Here is a 20,994-nt window from a genome sequence, read left to right as displayed (position 1 = left end):
AGCATGGAGAGGGGAAGAGAGATGACTCCCTGGGGCTTAATCCCAGGATCCTGAGATTATGACCTGAGCTCAACTAATTGAGCCACCCAGGCACCCCCTATATGTTTTCTCTAAGTGATATCTGAAATGCATGAACTCAAGTATGTTTACATGTCAGTACCATAAAAGGGAAAATTCCATAATGCAATCTCTAAAACTAAGTATGTAATCATAATATCTTTGAATTTGCATTACAGAAAATATGCATATTTTGCCCTTATGTATCTGATGAAAAGTCAAGTGATGATAATATTTATAATGAGTAGATAAAGAGTTCAAACTCTTAAGACTGCCTGGGTTTGAATCCCCATTTCACTCACTTATCACGTAGCCACTGTTCCTCATTTCCCAAGGATGGTGTCAGCAATAGTAGTAGGCTCGTAAATTGGTTGTAAGGGTTAAATTACATTATGCATATGAAGTGCTTGATATTTAATAAGTGCTAAGCAATACTAGACATTCAGATATAATTATTTGAAAATGTTAGTTGTTATTAGTATAAGTGTTCTTCACTGTTAGTGAAACATTTCAATCCAAGGAATTATTTTTAGTTTAAATTTCCATTGGTTTGCTAAAATGAATTAATTATTTGGGGTCTTTTTAATATCAACCTGGCTTTATATAAAAATAATCTAAATTAAAATTAGTATATCTACTGTTTCTACCTCTTCTTTGGGTACAGATCAGCCTTTGTGTATGTTCTATTTTTTTTTTAATGTTTTTAGAGACTTTTTATTCATCCATTCATGAGAGACACAGAGAGAGAGGCAGAGACATAGGCAGAGGGAGAAGCAGGCTCCAAGCAGGGAGCCCGACTTGGGACTCGATCCCAGGACTCCGGGATCATGCCCTGAGCCAAAGGCAGACAGAGGCTCAACCACTGAGCCACCCAGGCATCCCTCTGTGTATGTTCTAATGAAACCTAAGCTAGAGATTCAATCTATTACCTTGGATATTTCTGAACTGAGATTAATATGCCACGGAGTAGGAGCTAAAGACCCCAACTTTTACTGACTAAATCTACAGTCAAAGAATTAGATATCTGGAAATGACCTTCAAGGGAATTTGTATGACTAGCCCAAGATTATATATTGAGTTATAGCTAGAGCTGGGACTAGAATGACATATAACATGAGTCACTATCATAATTCTTTCCACTACTCTGCTATTCTCACTCCCCAAGCCTGTACCATCATTCAAGCAAATATTTACTGGTTGTCTACTGTGTCAGGCTCCATGCTAAGTCCCAACGATGGCATAGCAAACAAGATTGAGGATATTGGTGCTCAAGCCACCTCACATCTTTGCTACTGTCCGGCTTTCTACATTTAGTAACTCTTCTTTTTCAAGCGATACCAAGTTTAAAAACACAACTTTATGATTTCTGCCAGGGGAAATACAATTGCAGTTGTTGGACATTTTGGTGTAACGAATGGTTGGTGTGGTAGACATTCTAGCCCACAGGAAAGAGCAAAATGTCCCTAAATTACAATTGAACATTTTGTAAATAGCTTCCCAGGGCCAACTCATCCAGATCAACTGCCTGAGGGAGTTTATGTGACTTCCCCCTAAGTTCCTTACTGTGGTACTACTCATCAGAGTGATGACACTCAACAAGTCCAAGTCCAATCATGACCCCATGTCAGAGAACTGAAGAAAGATACTGTTGGCTTGAGTTCAGTGTTCTTAGAATATCCTCCATTTACATCGCCAGATGCATTTTCTACTCTTCTCTATCCTGCCCAGTGCTCTGTCCTGTGTGAACCACGGACTATATTAATGAACTCTCTTATCTCCTGACTTCCACTTGTTTTTGATCAATGGGAAACCCTTGAAGATGACCGGAGGGGAAGGAGAAGAATGAAGTCAGAGTACTTATTGCCCTGGCTCCTTTTGTGCAAGGTTTTCCTGGTCTTGTTTCATACTTTTACCTAGACCATCTTGTTTTTGTTTTTTTGTTTTTTTGACAGTTCTTTCCACAGAACTCTCTCATTCTGCAGGTTCCAGTAATTATCTCCTCCTTCTCCCTACCTGACCTAGGGTTGGTAGCAGTCACTCAGTTTCCAGCTCCAGGTTATGTCACTACTTCTTGTAGTTTCCCTATACTCTTCCTTTCCTGCATAATCAATGATTCATTAAACTCTTCTCTCATTATCCTATTTGAATTTGAGCATAATCTGTCTCCCACAAGGACCCTGCCAGCTACAGTTCCTTTCATTATTTGTCCTTCAAACAACTTCAAATCCCAACAGCATCTGCCTTGCTTTCCTCTAGTTACTATTTAATTTGCCTCTATTCTTCTTAAAAGTATAAGGCCCACTGGAACTGGAAATAGTTCTCAGAGTGTGATCTTGTCAACACAGGGGAATGTCACCTCTTGCTTTAGGTACTCCACTTCCATGGAACTTAGTCAAAGTTACAAGTTGTGTTTTGGCGGCCTTTTCGCACCCTTAGCTCAGATTATGCTTACTGTCATTTGAAATCTCTAGGCTGACTTTTTAATACCACTGTTAAATCAAATCTTTCCTATCCTAGTCACAAGATACTATGTTTGGGACACCAAGATATGAACATGCCATTTGTTCCCCTAGTAAACTTTTCCTTGTTTGATTAAAGCCATCATTCTAGTGGTCTGGAGTCTAGCCTACTGAAACCCTTACTGGATTTAGATTCTGTTATGAAACAATCTTCCAATCCTTGTGTTATTTTTAGACTTGTTCAATATACTGACTATATCCTTGCTCTAAGCCATTATCATGCACCTGTCAAAAAAAAGAGGCGTGAGAATATATGGATGCCAATTAAGCACATGAAAAGATCGCTAACATCATCAGCTGTCAGGGACAAGTAAATTAAGACCACAATAAGATATCACTATACATCTATCAGAAAGGCTAAAACAGAAAATAGTGATGAAACCAAATGCTAGTGAGGATGTGGAAAAACTGGATTTTTGATACATTGCTAGTTGGAATGTGAAATAATACAGTCATGCTAGAAAACTGTTTGGCATTTTCTTATATAAAACTAAACATGGAGGGATGCCTGGGTGGCTCAGTGGTTGAGCGTCTGCCTTTGGCTCAGGGAGTGATCCCAGAGTGCCAGGATCGAGTCCCACATCGGGCTTCCTGCATGGAGCCTGCTTCTTCCTCTGCCTATGTCTCTGCCTCTCCTTCTCAGTCTCTGTCTCAAATAAACAAATAAATAAAATCTCTTAAAAAAAAAACTAAACATGGAACTACCACAGTACTCAGCAATTACACTCCTGGGTATTTATTCCAGAGAAATTAAACCTTATGTTCACACACAAAATCCTGTATGTGAATGGTTATAGCAGCTTCTTAATAGCTAAGCACTGGATACAGCCCAGATGTCCTTTGACGGGTAGAATGATGAAACAAACCACGTTATATCTTATCTATGCCATGGAATACTATGCTAGGGATAAAAAGGAATGAATTATTGATACATGCAGCAACCTAAGTGAATCCCTAGAGACTTATGCTGAGTGAAAAGAAGCTAATCATGAGAGATTACATAGGAAATGATTCTATTTATATAAAGCTCTTGAGGGATCCCTGGGTGGCGCAGTGGTTTAGTGCCTGTCTTTGGCCCAGGGCGTGATCCTGGGGCCCCAGGATCGAGTCCCACATCGGGCTCCTGGCATGGAACCTGTCTCTCCCTCTGCCTGTGTCTTTGCCTCTCTCTCTCTCTCTATGTCTATCACAAATAAATAAAATATTAAAAAAAAGCTCTTGAAATGACAAAATTATAGAGGTAGAGAATAGTGGCTGCTAGGAGTTATGAACTCAAGGGTTGGGGGGGGAGGGATTAAAGGGCAACAGGAGGGGCTGCTGTGTTGATGAAACTCTTCTGTATCTTTACTGTGGTGATTCTTACAGTAATCTCCACAGGCGATAAGATTGCATAAATACGCACACATATACATGCAGATGAGCAGGTATAAAACTGTTGAAATCTGAATAAGGTAGATGGATTGCATCGATGTCAATTTCCTGGTTGTGATATTGTACAATTATATCAAAATGAAAAGTTTAATTTAAAAAATCAATCACAATTCTATACACTAACAAAGAATATGTGGAAACCAAAATTAAACTCACGACATTATTTACAAGTCGCTCCAAAGAAAATGAAACATTGTGGTATAAATCAAACAAAACATGTACCAAGGGATAGGTGCAAATATTAAAGATCCAAATATCTAAAATTTATAAAATAAAGAATTCGTCCGACATATGCATTTACAAGGGAACAACAGACAAGATGTATTTGTAGAACATGGATGATCTTAAAAACAGGGCTCAGTGAAACATCAAGAAACAATGATAGATCATATTAGCAACAGATATGTAAATTAAAAGCAAATGCCCAGGAAACAATAATACACATTTCATTAACACTTAAGAAAAGTATACACATCAAGAGGGAATGTATGGTGCAGCTGGTTGGGTGACCGACTCTTGGTTTTGGCTCAAGTCATGATCCCAGTGTTGTGAGATCAAGCCCTGTGTTGGGCTCTACACTCAGCAGGGAGTCTGCTTGAGACTCTCCCTCCCTCTTCCTCTGCCCCCCTCCCCAACGTGCTCTCTCCCTCTTTCTCAAATAAATAAATCTTAAAAAAAGAGAGAAAAGTACACACATGAAACGCATTAGAACAATTGCCTATGAAAAAGGAAATAGGGCTGCAGGGTAGAAATAAGAGGAATGAATGAGCAAACAAACAGGGGAGGGTCTTGAGCAAGTTGCTCAGGGAACGTAATTACTTCAACCCTCTAGATGTGATATCAAAACCACTCCATTATCCATCTCTCTCTCTCTCTCTCTCTCTCTCTCTCTCTCTCTCACACACACACACACAGATTTTTTTTTCAGGGGAAGAATACTTAATCACTGACATTACACAGACTGAAGTATGCTGATAACATAAAGATCAGCTTTTACTCAATTTTATTCTTACTCTATTCTATTAAAGTTCTCTGTAGGCAAAGCTCCCCTTGATTCCCTGTGGGAAGGGGGATAACCACTCTCATGGTCCCACCCTTGTTAGGCCACTGTTCCAACCCAAGCTTCTTAACAAGAAAGTGCACTAATTAGTGTTGTTATTGTGGCATCCAAGTATCACTGTTTTAGTGTGTGTGGGTGCTGCCAGTGACTTTCTGGAGGATAAGTTTTGGGACCCGAGGGCTTCAGTTCCTTATAGCCTAGGGTGAAGTACAATATACACCACTACAAGGTAGGTGGCTTGAAGGCAATTTTGTTGCCTGCCTTTTGGTGAGAGCGCCCATCACTCCACACCCATTACAGCTCTCCTCATCTATTGCCCCCCCCCACATACACACAAACACTTGAAGAAATACCAAGTCCTTTTCCTCCTAACCTGTGAGAAAAAAATGTTAAGAAGTCAATCGGTCTTCAGTTCTCAGTCCTGACTCAGTCTTTAGTCCTGATGGCTGGCTAACTGACATTCTGGCCTGTCTCCCAACCCTCCGGGGCCTGTCTCACCTCCTCCCTTCTCCAACACCTGCCTCTTCCCTTCCTTCCCTCCCCACCATCACAAAACTCACAGAAACACACATCTCTTGTTGATAACTTGATTTTATTGTCATCACAACCGCTATTTTTCAGGGGTGGTCTCTCTGCAGTCGGCTGTTTCTCCATTGCATCCTCATGAGACACAGGAGAGAAGTTCAGATCTCTGGCCCCTGCCACTCACAGGTCATCGTCGGAGCTCTCCGGGGTCTCTTGTTTATTCTCCAACTGATCCTGATGTATTTTCTTGTTCATCCTGTAGTAACAGACTATCATTGTTGGCTTTTTTTCAAATTCTGTTGACGGCCTAATGTTGCCCTTATGATCCCCTTTTGCACCTGGTAGAAAAAGAGGATGAAGCCATAAGGACATTAGTTTGGGGGAAGAGGGTGGAGGGTAGATGGCAGGGAGGCTTTATGAAAAGAGCTGGTGTGAATTAGGGAGGGGTTTTTGCTAGATAAGGGCAGTGGAGGGGTTATGGGATGGGAATCTAAAGAAGAAGAGAAACATGAATAGAGACATCTTACCTTGTCGTTTTTCTTGTTATTCGAGTTACAAGAATTGTTCTGCTTCTTCCTTCCTTTGGTGCATGGAGTTGGACGTTTTTTCCTTATACTTGGTTGTTCTATATTTATGGCAGGCTGTTCTGGTGTGCAGATCTTCTCACCATATTTAAGCCTCCCAGTGATCTACCCCAGGGAACCTGACCTCTCTGTGTATACATATACACACCCTCCCTCAGGCAATGAGGAGCCCCACCCTTTGGCTTTGGTCATCAAGGCACTGTTCCAGCCAATGGCATCAACATCACAAAGCACTATTTCTGACATCTCTGTGGGTGAGGGGATATAGGTTTGATGTTATGGTTGTTTCTTTAACATCCCTAAAGGTAGGTCCCAAAATGACCTATCATGATTCTTTATCTCCCATGTACAATTCTGATGGCAAACAGAAGGAGTTTCCCCCATCCATGCTCCATGGATACTCCTATACCATGGTTCATTCTGTTCTTTCTCATTCTTCACCATTATTCAGCATTTCAAGTTTCTTACCTAAAATTTGTCCAAACTAGTGGGGCCATATTTAAGTCTATGAAGAGATTTGTTTCTTGTTTTTCATTTTAATTGCCCATTGCTCATCACAACAACTGCCCTCATAAATCCCCATCACCTGTTTCATCCATCTCCCAACCACCTCCCCTCTGGTAACCATCAGTTTGTTCTCTAGAGTTTCTTAACCGTATTCTTCTGTTTCTTGGTTTTTCCATCTATCTGTCTCTCCTTCTTTTGCAGTCTATAATGAGATCTGGATCACCCTACGTTCCCACTAAAAATCCCTCCTGTGCACTCTGAAGACTAGTTACTTCTTGGCTACTGCCAGGCAATTTTCCCTTTTTTTTTAATAAAAAAGATTGTATTTATTTATTTATTTATTTATTTATTTATTTATTTATTTATTTATGTGGGGGGGAGAAAACACACAAGCAGGAGGAAGAACAGAGAGGGGGAGAAAGGGAGAGGAAAGAATCTCAAGCAGACTGTGCTAGGCACAGAGCCCAATGCAGGGCTCAATTTCACAACCCCGAGATCATGACAAGCCAAAATCAAGAGCTGGACACTTAACCAACTGAGCCACCCAGGTGCCCCAGTCCAGGCAACTTTTCCATCTACCTCCTTTTCCCCAGTGCCCATGTAGATTTCTTCAGTTTTTGGTTTCCAGTCTGAAATCACTACCTTCAAGCTGTCAACACTTCAGTGACTAACTTTCTCTACTGGTATCTTCATCTTATTTCAATCTGGAATGCATGTTCATGTTAGTAGATATAGTATCCTGATGCGGGTTTTACCAGTGTAGAGGGGAAAGTGGCAGGTATATGTAGGACAAAAGTTGTTCTGAGTATTTAAATGACAAACACTATAAGCTAAACCTGACTTGTGCACCCAAAGTTGGGGTTACTCAACTTTTTACTGGAGGTTCTGTGCATTGCAATAAGGGAAAAAGATACTCAGATTGGCAAAGGAGAAGTAAAAATGTCCTTCAAATATTATGACAATTTTTTTAAAGATTTTATTTATTCATGAGAGGCACAGAGAAAGAGGCAAAGACATAGGCAGAGGGAGATGCAGGCTCCTTGCAGGGAGCCTGATGCAGGACTCGATCTCAGGACCCCAGGATTATGCCCAGAGCCGAAGCAGACACTCAACCACTGAGCCACTCAGGCATCCCAGATTATGACACTTCATGTATTAAATTTTATCAGTGTGAAAAAAAATCTTCTACGACTAATAAATGAATTTATTGAGGTTGTAGGATACAGGATCAATATGTCGATATCGATTGTATATTTATATATTAATAATAAATTAGAATTGTTTATAAAAAGCAATCAGAATAGTTTATTAATAATTAAAATTTAAAACTGTAATTTAAATTTCTCTAGGAAATATGAAATACTCAGGGATAAATTTGACAAAAGGTATAAAAGACCTACACACTAAAAGGTAGAAAACACTGTGGAGATAAATGAATGACACAATGAAATAGATGGAGATATATACTTTGTTTGTGGGTAGGAAAACACAATATTATAAGATGTCAATTCTTCCCCAATTCATCAACCCAACACCCATCAAAATCCCAGAAAGGTTTCTTTGTCTAAATATTTATTTATTTACTTGAGAGAGAAAGAGAAGTAGCGGGGAACAGAGAGAGAGGAGAGAGGAGAGAGTCCCAAGCAGACTCAGCACTGAGTACAGAGCTTGATGGCATGGCTCAATCCTACAACCCTGAGATGATGACCCGAGCCTAAACCAAGAGTCGCATGCATGACCCACTGTACCACCACAGCACCCCCTGCCCCGGAAAAGAAAAGTTTCTTTTTAACAGAAATTGACAATTATTCCAACATTTATATAAAAATTCAAAAGACCTAGAAGAGCCAAAATAACTTTGAAAATATGGATTCTGCTTAAATTCTGTGGATTGAGTCAATGTCAATGTCCTAATTTAAATGTACTGTGATTATGTAAGGTTTTATCACTGAAAGAGGCTAGGTTACACACAGGATTGTCTTGTATGTAACTTTGAAACTTCTTTTGAATCTAAAATTATTTCAAAATTAAAAATCAAACAATTAAAAGAGAGAGCAAGAGAGCGCCGAGGGTAGAAACATTATACCCCTGGAGTCCTCTAACAGGAATTCACGCAACTTCATAATGAGAAAATAATTGGACCAGAGCCTTGATTCTTGATCCAGTTTCCATCCAGCGCATACATCTTCATCTCATACACCAGAACATCAAGAAAGACCTAGTAATATGCCCTGCTGACTTCCAGACACAACAAGTTTATAGCATTCCCATGACCACAGACTAAACACTACTAAACAAAGAGAATGCTGTTACTAAGGTATATCTTTTTCTTTTTTTTTTTTTTTTTTGTATATCTTTTTCATACGGAACTCCAGATGAGGTTTAGTGATTACCGCTTCCATGTATTAAACGCACACAGGACAGTTTTTAAGGTTTTTTCTTCAACTGTTGTCTGCATTTCATAGTGAGAATACCACCCTGTCATGTAATTATTTAAGACTATATCAAATAGAGGTCAAAATGATTAAAATTGTTGAAAATGACATTCTTCCATTTTCCGAAGTAACTGTTTTCTAAGTTTGCTTACCAAAAATAGCTTGAAGGGTGTACTGTTACCCAATGAAAACTCAAAGTATTGGGAACATATTCAGTTCATACGTTGTACTGAAATATTGCAATTGACTTTATAAAATAATCCCTGTTGGTCTCCTTGGTTGTTCTCTTTTAAATTTTCTACCTAAATGAATGAGAAAAAAATTAAAGGCTACCAGTGTACACTGAGGTCATTTTTATTGAAACTTCCCATTTCTGATGTGTTCACTTTTCAAGACTATTCTTCATCATACTGGGTTGAGGAACACTTTCAAAGTGACTCTCCCGTGTCACACTGCAAGGCGGAGACAGATCCCCAGGCCCCAAACCAGGGACTCCTATTTCTCTTTTTGCCTCTTGTTTTCTTGGCTTTTGTACAAGTGGTATTTCACTATAATAATAATAATAATAATAATAATAATAATAACCCTCAAGTACATTTGCAATGACTTTGTTTACACTGTTGTAGGTTTTAACTTTAGAAGGCAAGTTTAAAAACTACACAGACCACCAGACACGGGATGGGATCTGCTTAAGAGTTTGCTTCATTTTGTTTTTTTGTTTTTTTTTTTTGTTTATTTATTTATTTATTTATTTTTTTTTATTGGTGTTCAATTTACTAACATACAGAATAACACCCAGTGCCCGTCATTTTGACCACAAAGGCCAAGGTGTCAAAAGTCAACCATCCGTGTTCCTCTCAGTTAAAGAGCAATAGACTGGGAAGAGTTGAGGGCCATGGAAGGGGGGGTACTTCCTAAAAACTTTGCACGTGAGTTGCTTTGGAAAATACCGACACCATCACCTGCACTACAACCACTCGTATCACCTATAACACTACTGCTGCTAACGGCAACAGAGTCCATGCACCAAGAACCTACTACATGCCAAGCTCTGTTCTCCGCATATACTACCAGTCAGAGCCCAAACAGGAAACAGTACACACAAAGTGGAATAATCTGACAAAGAGGAGGGTACAGGAAGACTGCAATCACAGTGTTAATAGCTGCACTGCTATTACCTGAGACCTAAAGAGATAAGAAGAGGGAGTGTTTCCTGCAACATGGAAATATCAATAATCATGAGGAAAAAGCCATCTTGAAAAGAGCAGTGACGTCTATCAAGAAACCCAGCCAGCCCAAGGTGACCAGAAGAAAGACAGGAGATTAAGCACCCTGCCGACTGTCCTCCCTACTTCAGTTCTCCTTGGGGCTCCCCAGTAGTCAGACCCAGTGGACTCCTGAGGGTCCAGGAATGTTATAATCCATAGGAAACAGCTTCTCTGGACAGAGGGCGGGGGTCAGGAAGAGTGGAGAGTGGATCTGGAAGAGCAGAGGGAACACGTCCAGCAGAGATGCACGATGCACAGCAATGCCAGGAGGTGGGTACCTATTATCGTTCAGAAGGCAGGTTAGGGAATTGAGATCCTGAGAATAATTTGTACGACCTTGTGAAACAGGATTTCTAACTCCCGTTCTTCAGGCCCCAAATCACACATTCTTCCTGGGACACTCAGTAAATTGTATATCCTCCCTCAATTCCAATTCCCCATCGATAAAATGAGGAAGTTGGAATAACTGATACTAATTCTTAAAAATATGCTATCATTCCATAATTCTCACTTTTAATGATATTATAATTCCTTTAAGCTTTTAATCCCATTATGATTCCAGCCGACCAGCTTACGACCCCCACGTCTAAAACTCTGTGTGGGGCTACCCTGGCTTGAACTACCCTCCTGCTCTTTCTGAGGCAGGCATCACTGGGAGGGCACCAGACCTAGCTGGCACCTGAGAACAAAGCCCATGGTTCAATCTGGAGGATTAGTTCAACAACAAGGTGGTCTAGACAGAAGGAAACCATAAAACAAAGAGCATTAACTCACTCGATTACCCTTGAAGAAGCACATGTTCTATGCTGAGGGCTGCACTAAGTACAGGGTCATATAGACTGCTAAGACATGGTCCTTGTCATGCACTTTTTAAAAATCTCTCTGCCCCATGCCTTCCCAATGGAGACTTCCATATCTGGCACAGTGAAAAGTAATTTCCATCCTATTAGAAAGTAAACCTCAACCCTTAAAATCAAAGCATTCTGAACTTTCAGACATTTTCTACAAGGCTCAACAGTTTAAAGGTTTTTTTCCTCTTAGATGCCCCAGGCTAAGGAGTGTGATCCTTTATTACTCTGCCAAATGTGAAAAATGCTTTAATGCTACATGATAAGTGGAAATATTAGTTTGCAATAAGAAATACCTTCAATTGTACATATCAAGGAAAGAGAAAAAAAGCATTTTTATTTTTATCTTTTTTACCCCACGGCCGGACAAGTTGAAAGAATATCCTTTTCTTCTACAAAGGCTATTTGGGGAGCCTCTTCCGGGAAACAATGCTAGGTGTTGAGGTATTTTGAGTGAGAAAAGAAAAGTGTGCTAATAAAGGTTTGTTGTATGTCAATTATATTCCAATAAAGATCACTCCAAGCACAAAAGTTTTTTGTCTATATATAGTTAGCATGTTTTATGTCTATTTTAATCTTGTCATGTTACCAGCGACAACGTAGAACTTCACATAGCACAATTATAAATAATTAGAATTGTAATTTTGCCTCTACATTTTTCCTTTTTATTATTTTTTAATGTTTCATACATTTTTCTCTGCCCCCACACCTATCCCGATGGGAAGAGTTCCCTGTTTTATCCACGTTTTATTTTATTTTATTTTTTTTTATCCACGTTGTAGATTCAAATATTCTTCCCAGGTCTTCTGAATTCTCCGTGGAAAAGCACTGTCTGAAGGTCAGTTCAAACAGAGAAACTGAGACACGTTGTCCGTACTTTCTATCCAGGGTGAACTGCTGCGGTGCTCTGTCCCTTGAACTGACGTGTATCCAACCAGATAGCTTTTTCTCCTTTTTTTAGCAGCAATAAAGATTGACCTTTAAAAAGTCATTTAATCAATTTCCATAGCCTTAATCAACTTGTAAGTTTCAGGGAATTATAATACGAAGCAAAAATGCCATAAAGCCAACAACGGCCAGGCCGGCACGGAGGCGGCTTCCCCTCGCCCCACGCACACGCGCCGCCGCTCGTGCACGGTCCCCCTCCAGCGTGGGGAAGGGCTCCTCACGGGGGGCGGCCGGGGCCTGCTTCCCTCGTTCCCGCTCACGGCCTTGGCGGGCGTGTGCCCCGGGCAGGCATCAGCCCCGCGCCAGGCGCGCTTCGGCCGAACACTGTGCAGTTCTCGACCTCGGCCACGTTCGCATTTCAAGAGGCGTCGAAAATGCTGCTTTAGGGGATCCCTGGGTGGCGCAGCGGTTTGGCGCCTGCCTTTGGCCCAGGGCATGATCCTGGAGACCCGGGATCGAATCCCACGTCGGGCTCCCTGCATGGAGCCTGCTTCTCCCTCTGCCTGTGTCTCTGCCTCTCTCTCTCTCTCTGTGACTATCATAAATAAATTAAAAAAAAAAAAAAAAAAGAAAATGCTGCTTTAGCACCGCCTTTCCGGTGGTCACGCGATACGCAACGTTTCCTGCTCTTTGCCGACGCGGGAATGCAGTGTTTTCTGTGGTGCAGCGCTCTGTGCCCGGAGGCCGCTTGCACGAGGGGAAGCGCACGTTTCCCGCACCCGCACCCGCACCCGAAGCCCGGGGGGGGGGGGGGGGGGCGCCTTTCACGCGGACATTCAGCAGGACCGTGCACGGGCCGCAGCGCGCAGCTGGACGCACGGACAGACCTGCGGGGCCCACGCAGCCGCTTCGCCCCTGCCCGGGGGCACGATCCTCCTTCCCGTGGGCCGCACACACTCCCTCGAAGCCCTTCCAGTCCGCTCAGAATCCAGAGGCGCCGTGCGCGACGGCGGCCGGGGGCCTGGGGCGGACCGTGGGGCCCGCATGCTCCGCCGGGGCATCCGGGCCGAGGAGGCCAGGCCGGGCCGAGAGAGTTCCAGAATCCCGACACGGGCTCCGAACCGGCGGGGCTCTCGCCTGGCTAAGCCTCGCTCTGGGCCGAGTGACACGCGTGCACCGACGACGACGGACGAGAACGGGGTTGTCACTAATGAGGGGCTGCGGGCGTCCGTGTCCCGCCGTGGGCGTCCGTGTCCCTCCGCGGGCGTCCGTGTCCCCGCGAGCCGGCGTGGTCTTCCTCCAGCCTCCGCACGGGCGTCGGGCCTCCGAGGGCTGGATGGGAGGCACCCGCGAGGCCCCCGGGAGGCTCAGCCGGTTGCACCGGGCCGGGTTGGGCTCAGCGCGTGATCCCAGGGCCGGCAGGTCGCGCCCCGCGTCGGGCTCCGCACTCAGGTGGGGTGTGCGGGGGAGCCTCGCTCCCGCTCCCGCTCCCGCTCCTCTCCCTCTCCCTACGGAGACAGACCCCGAACCCGGCACAGACGACAGACGTGGGCTACGGGGACGCCCGGGGGGCGCAGCCGATGGGCGCCTGCCTTCGTTCTGGGGACCCGGGATCGAGGCCCGCATCCGGCTTCCTCCGTGGGGCCCGCCCCTCCCCCTGCCCGTATCTCGGCCTCTCTCTGTCTCTCATGAAAACGTAAAATCTTACAATAAGGTTGGAAGCCCCCAAAGCCCACCCGCCTGCGGGGCGCCCGCTCCCAGCCCAGGGGCCGCCCCCCAAGCCCCGGGCCCCGCGGCCCCATCAGGCGCCCATCCCGCCACGCCGCCGCCTCCCGGGGGGCTCGTGTGGACCCCGGGCGCCCCCCGGTCCTCGGCAGCCACCACCCCCCCCCCCGGCCTGGGCTCCCGGCACAGGGGCGCCCGCCCCCGTCGCCCCCGCCCCGACAGCCCCTGCCCCTGGCGCACCCGCTCACCCCGCGGACCACAGCCGCCCCCCGCCTCCCCGCCGGCGACCCGGCCCGACCCCGCAGCCCGCGCTCCGCACCCCGGGGCGCCCTGGGGCTCCCCCCCCCCCCCCGACGTCGCGGCTGCCGCGCTGGAGGCGCACTCGGGGCCAGGCCGCCGGGCCTCGGGGCGGGGGCGCTGCTGCCCGGGAGCCCCAGTCGGGCCGTCGCGCGAGCCCGCCACGCCGTGGACGCCCCACGAGGGGCCGGGGCCACGCGCAGACGCTGCCGGGGCGTCCCTCGCGCCCCCGCCTCGGCCGCCGGCCTGCCTGCCTGCCCGCCCCCGCCACACGCGCGACACGCCGCCGGCTGCGCCTGCCGAGGACGCACAGTTAGTGTATTAGTGTGAAGAAGGCTTCTCACCTGCACCGCTGAATTCCATTAAACATCTGTGCCCTGATCGCAGGATGAAGCAAAGGTGCAGCAATGACAGAAATGTGATCAGCTGTCACTGCCACGCCCGCGCTCACCCGCGTGATCACTGTCCTCACCGCCGGCGTCTTCTTCTCACTGCACGGTCCTTCCTATGCGACCTTGATTCCCAAGGTGTGGAAGCACCCAAGTACCCTTACAATCGGTCCAGCTTACAATTAATCAAAACCAGCTGGGAAAGCAAGTGGAAAATTCCAATTTTTTTCAGTCAAATTCCTTTCCTAAAATTGTCTGTGCAATGACTTCAGAGGAGGATCTATCATTCTGAAGATGCAGATCCCTGACTCTAGAGATCAGAGCTGCCTGACTGAGGGGTGACGACGAGGGACATTCAAGGACGAGGCCCACACTCTGTAAAAGCTCAGTATTAGGACAATGAGTAAATGAATACACAAGAGCCCATAGTTGCAAATCTGATGTTCATCATCCAACACACATGTCAAATAATTAGCAGCCAAAGGCATCTTTACTTTTGCAAAATAATTGTATATTTCTTGGTTACTGTAAACATCTCATAAAATAAAAACCAGAGCAGCACATGAGTCACTGAAAGCACGTACTCTTTCCCTAAGTAATATGAATTCTCAGAATTGAGTCCCACAAAATCATATCAAAACAAAAAAAAAGGCAGATATGCACAGAAATATTTACCGAAGTTTATATATATAGATATAAACATAATAGCAAACATAGGGGAACAATTCAAATGTCCAATAGGGAAAGTTTTAAAGGATAAGTTATGTTACCTCCCCAGCTCTCAGTTTCCTTATCTATAAATTGGAAATGATATTTACTTGTTTTAGGTGATTAATTTAATTAATATAGGTAAATTAGGTTCCATGAAATTTGCCTTGTTCACTTGACGGGATGAGCACTGGGTGTTATTCTGTATGTTGGCAAATTGAACACCAATAAAAAATTAATTTATTATTTTTCAAAAAAGAAATTTGCCTTGTTAATAAATCCCCTTTACACTTCAGTTCTTTTGAAAGGTTTCTGTTTCTTATTCCTTGTGATCAAGTGATCCCAAATTCAGATAGGGAAGAATGGGAGAGATAAAGACAGAGAAACATTGCCTTCTCTGTACTCTCCCTGTAAGCAGATGGAAAAATACAATAAATGTTTAATTATAGGCAACAAAAATTAGCAGATATAACGCCTATAAGGTTTTCTTTCAGATAGTATTTCTTACGTAGATATGCATGCCGACGAGGGGTTACCCACTGTTAAGCACCGTATGTGCAAGATCTCGAATACTTATTTCTTCCATCTTAAAGATGAGGAAATTGAGGCTTGGAAAAGTTAAAAGTTATATATTGTTAGTTGAGAAAATACAGAAGGTTTTATTTAGGACTGCAATCTCCTGCATGAGCATATAAGTGTGTGTGTATGTGTGTGTGAGAGAGAGAACACAAAAGTGAACAAGCTGAGAGTGGAAGTTGGCCAAAGGACTGACTTGTTTTGAAGTCAAATTTGCCTAGAAAGGAGAGAAAATGATGAAAATATCAGTGAGGATGACTGAACATGAGAGACTCCTAACTCTGGGAAACGAATAAGGGGCCGTGGAAAGGGAGGTGGGCGGGGGGATGGGGTGACTGGGTGACGGGGACTGAAGGGGGCACTTGATGGGATGAGCACTGGGTGTTATGCTATATGTTGGCAAATCGAACTCCAATAAAAAATAAAAATAAATAATAATAAATCATAAATAAATAAATAAATAAATAAATAAATAAATAAATAAATTTGCCTAGACTACTGTTCTTACCCAGTGTTTTTTTGTTTGTTTGTTTGTTTGGTTGGTTTTGGCTTTTTAATATATTTTTTTTTGCATTGTTTGTAGAAGTTACTCAAGATCAGAGTACTGGTCTTGAAGTTTCATTTCTATCTTATATCCCATGCCACCTGTCTTTATTAATGCTTAGGTGTGTCCTTTGGGGGCAGGTTGTGTGACGTACAGAGCTACGGACCCATCACACCTGGAAAGCTAAAGTCTTTACAAATCGCTCTCTTCTCTCTGGCTCCCCCACTGATTAAAATCTAGTCCAGAATCACACAATCTGCCGGAACCTAAAACCAGAAGACTTAACCACAAAGGTACCTTCCGTAGACTTTACAGGGACAATAATATCCGTTTTTAAATCTTACATTCCTTAAGTATCATGTAGTTTATAAGGAAATTTCTTCTCTGTGATATTATTTAAATGTGATCCAACTTGCCAGGAAACAACACTCCTGTTTAAATGAGACAACCTGTATTCCCCTTTATTGCCTTTCAGTATTTTTTATATTCCCCAAATGAATGACAGCATATAATGTTGAGCAGCATATAATGCGGAGCAGCCCGGGTGGCTCAGCAGTTTAGCGCCGCCTTTGGCTCAGGTCGTGACCCCAGGGTCCCAGGATCGAGTCCCACATCAGGCTCCCTGCGAGGAGCCTGCTTCTCCCTCTGCCTGTGTCTCTGCTTCTCTTTCTCATGAATAAATAAATAAAATCTTTAAAAGTAAATAAATAAACAAAAAAATGAGACGACCTTAAAGATACTTTAATGTAACACAGATATCCCAGACCTCGCCAGCCTGAGAGGTTACTTTTATTTTTCATGACCAAAGCATGGAGCTTACGCCTCCACCAACCTGCTTGCTGGAAATCCAACCTCTATTTCAAAAATGTTCCCTCTGTGTATCTTGGGGCTTTCCAGGGCCGCTCACAAGACCCTGAGTTGCAGGCATCACATAAGGTCTGCTCTGTACTTCTCTGCTTGATCTCTCCCAGGTGGCTGCCCTCCAAGCTAGTGGGAAAAGGCTTCACCATTATCGCTGCCCATCTTGCAAGGCCCAAGGTCCCCACCAAGGCTGCTATGCGTAGATGCTTTCCCAAGTTCCCATTAGGGCATTGCTGTAACAAAAGCCTCCAAGGGCTTCAGTTCAGGGTTTCTTTTTTATATATATAAAGATTTTATTTATTTATTCATGAGAGACACAAAGAGAGAGAGAGGCAGAGACACAGGCAGAGGGAGAAGCAGGCTCCATGCAGGGAGCCTGATGTGGGACTCGATCCCGGGTCTCCAGGATCATGCCCTGGGCTGAAGTTGGCGCTAAACCGCTGAACCACCCGGGCTGCCCTCAGTTCAGGGTTTCAGCACAGCCCTGAAGCAGCTCATCTTGCAGTTAGTCTCAACGCACACAGAGTTCTGAAGACTTTGGCTGGAATCTCAGCCCTTGCTTGCCCAGAATGTCATCGATTATCTCATGAAAATACAATTCTATAGATTCCTGGTGCCCAAACTCTTTTAACCAGAGGAGCTCAAACCCATCCAAAGGGCCAGATGGCAGACTGTCTTTTGAGTGGCTCTCTGGAAGCAGATCTGAGATGGAGAGTTCCTGGAGGCTGACTGAGGAAAGTTCTTAAAGTGATAGTGCTGGGATCCCTGGGTGGCGCAGCAGTTTGGCGCCTGCCTTTGGCCTGGGGTGTGATCCTGGAGACCCGGGATCGAGTCCCACATCGGGCTCCCGGTGCATGGAGCCTGCTTCTCCCTCTGCCTGTGTCTCTGCCTCCCTCTCTCTCTCTCTGTGTGACTATCATAAATTTAAAAAAAAAAAAAAGTGACAGTGCTGAACTTTACCTGAGCCCAGGGTTTCCAGAAGGCAAGGGCAGTTAGGAACCTGGCCATCACCACCACCACCCTTTTTTGCTCTGTAAATGGCTGACCACCAAAGACCACCTCAGCCTGGCCTATTTGCATCACCCAGATAAAACCATCTGTACACTTCCACCCAGCGTCTATACTACTCCTTTATAAAGCAAGTGACTCATTGCCTCCCTTTATAAAACTCCAGCCCTCTTTTTTTGTTTCTCATCAATGAATATTCTACCTATTGCAAAAGCCGGAATAAAAACATCGCCTTGCATGACATGCACATCCTTTTCTTTTTTTTTTTTAAGTGTGATTGCATTTATGTGAAATGTCCACAACAACAAATCCACAGAGACAGAAAGAGGGGTTAGTGGTTGCCAGGGTCTGGGAAGGGGGCTGGAAAGTGACCATAATGGGGCCAGGGCTTGTTTTTGGTGTGATGGAATGTTCTGGAATTAGAAGGCGGCGAGGGTTGCACAACCACTGTACCTCATGCCACTGACCGAGTCGTAAATTTTTATGTTAAAATGGTAAAATTTTATGTAACGCGCATTTTGCCACGATAAAACTTAAAAAAACAGATATTTAACCACAAGAAGACGGGGGGGGGGATGGTTGTCACTTACAGCTGTTGAACTTGGGAGCTCCTCAGGTTTGGCGCCACGCTCCTGAAGCTGGGGTTGGTCAGCCTCCGACACCTCCCATGGGACACGCTCTCTCCAAGCTTCCGCTCGTCATCTTGAAGTTTCAACTTGTAGGTCCCATTGTGAGGATCCAGCTCCGGAGTCTCTGGTCTAGGCCACGGTTGGGCTGTGCTCCTTTGAACTGGAGAGGGCTAGGCCCACCCCACCTCGGGCTTTGCTGCAGGCCGCGTCTATGCAGTAGGCCCAGTCAAGGCCTGCCCTGTCCCCGAGGAGCTCCTGAGTTTGCTGGAGGCCGCATCTGTTGCAGAGGTAGGCGGTGCCCGACCGGCCAGGTTCCGCTCAAGGGCTCGCGGCCTCAACGATTTCTAGGCTTCCTCCGGGTGGGGGGCACCGTGTCTCAGCCCAGTGCTCCTCTGAAAGCAGGGTTGGCTCCGGGACTCTTGGCGTCCTGCGGCATCTCCTTGCCTGTGGCGGCTGCCTCAGGTGTTTCTAGAAGCATCTGAGGGAGTGCAACACCCCTACCTCACACCATCAGCCCAGGAGTCTCCAGTCACTGGATTGCACCTTCCAAACTCTCCTGGGCATCGGGTGGGGGCCCCCCAGGTGCCAGAGCTGGTGGTGCAGTACCCGGATGTAGATGGGTGGAGGCCAAACGCTTCCTGTTACCCATGTTGAGACAGGGAGAGGCTCCGCCTGGGCGGTTTTGAGGTCTCTCAGGCAGCCGAAGCTGGTCCGCTCGCCCCACTGCGTCTGCGTACTGCCCTGCTGCTCGGCTCCCACCTTCCCCTGAGCCAACATGCCTGTGTAGAAGGAGCCCTACTTTCTGTCTTTGCTGGGTGATAGGCCTGCGAGGAGGTGTGGGAGGTAGCGCTGAGCAGTGGAAGATGCCGGCCTGCAGTGGGGTCGCAAATGGGGCCTCGGGTGATTCCATGAGAGCTCCAGAGCTGGGGTGGCCCTTCAGAGTTCCCTGGAATTCAGGCAAGGCTGCCCAAGGCTGTGTCCCTGAGTTAGCCAGTTGTTCAGCCCCCAGAGGTGGGTGTAACCCAGGGTAACTCCCAATGAGAAGAAGCAACTGGGAGCTTCCAGCAGCCTGACTCCAAGTAGCTGAAGATGGTGCCTGCGCAGCGGGTCTGAGCCGAATCATCCACTGCGTCGATGGGAAACTAGCCACTGATCCTCCCCGTCTCTGTACTCCTGTTCCAGACCTCAAGGAGATTGCCTCCCTCCTCACCTTAAAAATCAAAATCCGCCATGAATATCAGTGAATGAAAAAGATGCAAACAAATCCGGGATGGATACAAGGGATAAGCAAGGAACAAGGGATAAGCTAAGATACAAGGGAGAGCAAGGAACAACTGGGGAAAACGGACGGGCATGCCCTCTACATACGTTTGAGAACTCTGGAGGAGTGTTTCTCAAGCTGTGGTTCACAGATTTTCCTGGGCTGCTAGTACCTTAATGCATTAAACTTGTGTTAAAAAACAAAACTCAACTGAGTAAATTTGAAGATCTAATTGGCTTTACTCCACGACTCATGAATCGGGCACCATCCCATCTAGCAAGCAGAAAGGAGTTCCAAGGAGCTGTACAAAATGGAAGGATTTTATAAACAGATACAGGGTGAGACAAGGAGAGATTATTAGGCAAAGGAAAGAAAGAACTGTTTCAGGCAAAATCACCTTCCGTCACAGGGAAGGGCATGGGGGGGGGGGGTGTCTTACCTTGCTGAGTACCTCACTAGTGCTGATCAGGAAATTCCAGACTGATTGGTTTGAAATTCCACTCTTGGGAGAGGCTAATATTGCAATTAGGTTAGGTATTAAGTCTTGGTGGGGCTTAGCAAAACTGGCTCCATTTTGGGCCTTTTGCTCTTTTTAACACTTGATAAGCCAGTCTGTGGTTTTGTTTCTGAAATGAATTAGCAATATACTCATGGATATTTAATGAAAATAAAATTGAAAAGTCAACGGACACCATTTGTTCCTACTTAATCAATGTCAGCCCAGGTTTCTCCATTCTTTCCAAAGAGAGGTTTTTCTTCCTGAATTGAGTATGAATTTGTACCAACTTGAGCTCGGGACAGAAATATTGTAACTCTTTTGTCATCGCGAGCCTAATTCTTTGTACATCTTTTTTCCTTCTTCCAAGAAGCACTT

This window comes from Canis aureus, chromosome X (genome assembly GCF_053574225.1).
Source record: "Canis aureus isolate CA01 chromosome X, VMU_Caureus_v.1.0, whole genome shotgun sequence".
NCBI lineage: Eukaryota > Metazoa > Chordata > Mammalia > Carnivora > Canidae > Canis > Canis aureus.
Note: the sequence above shows the minus strand (reverse complement) of the source record.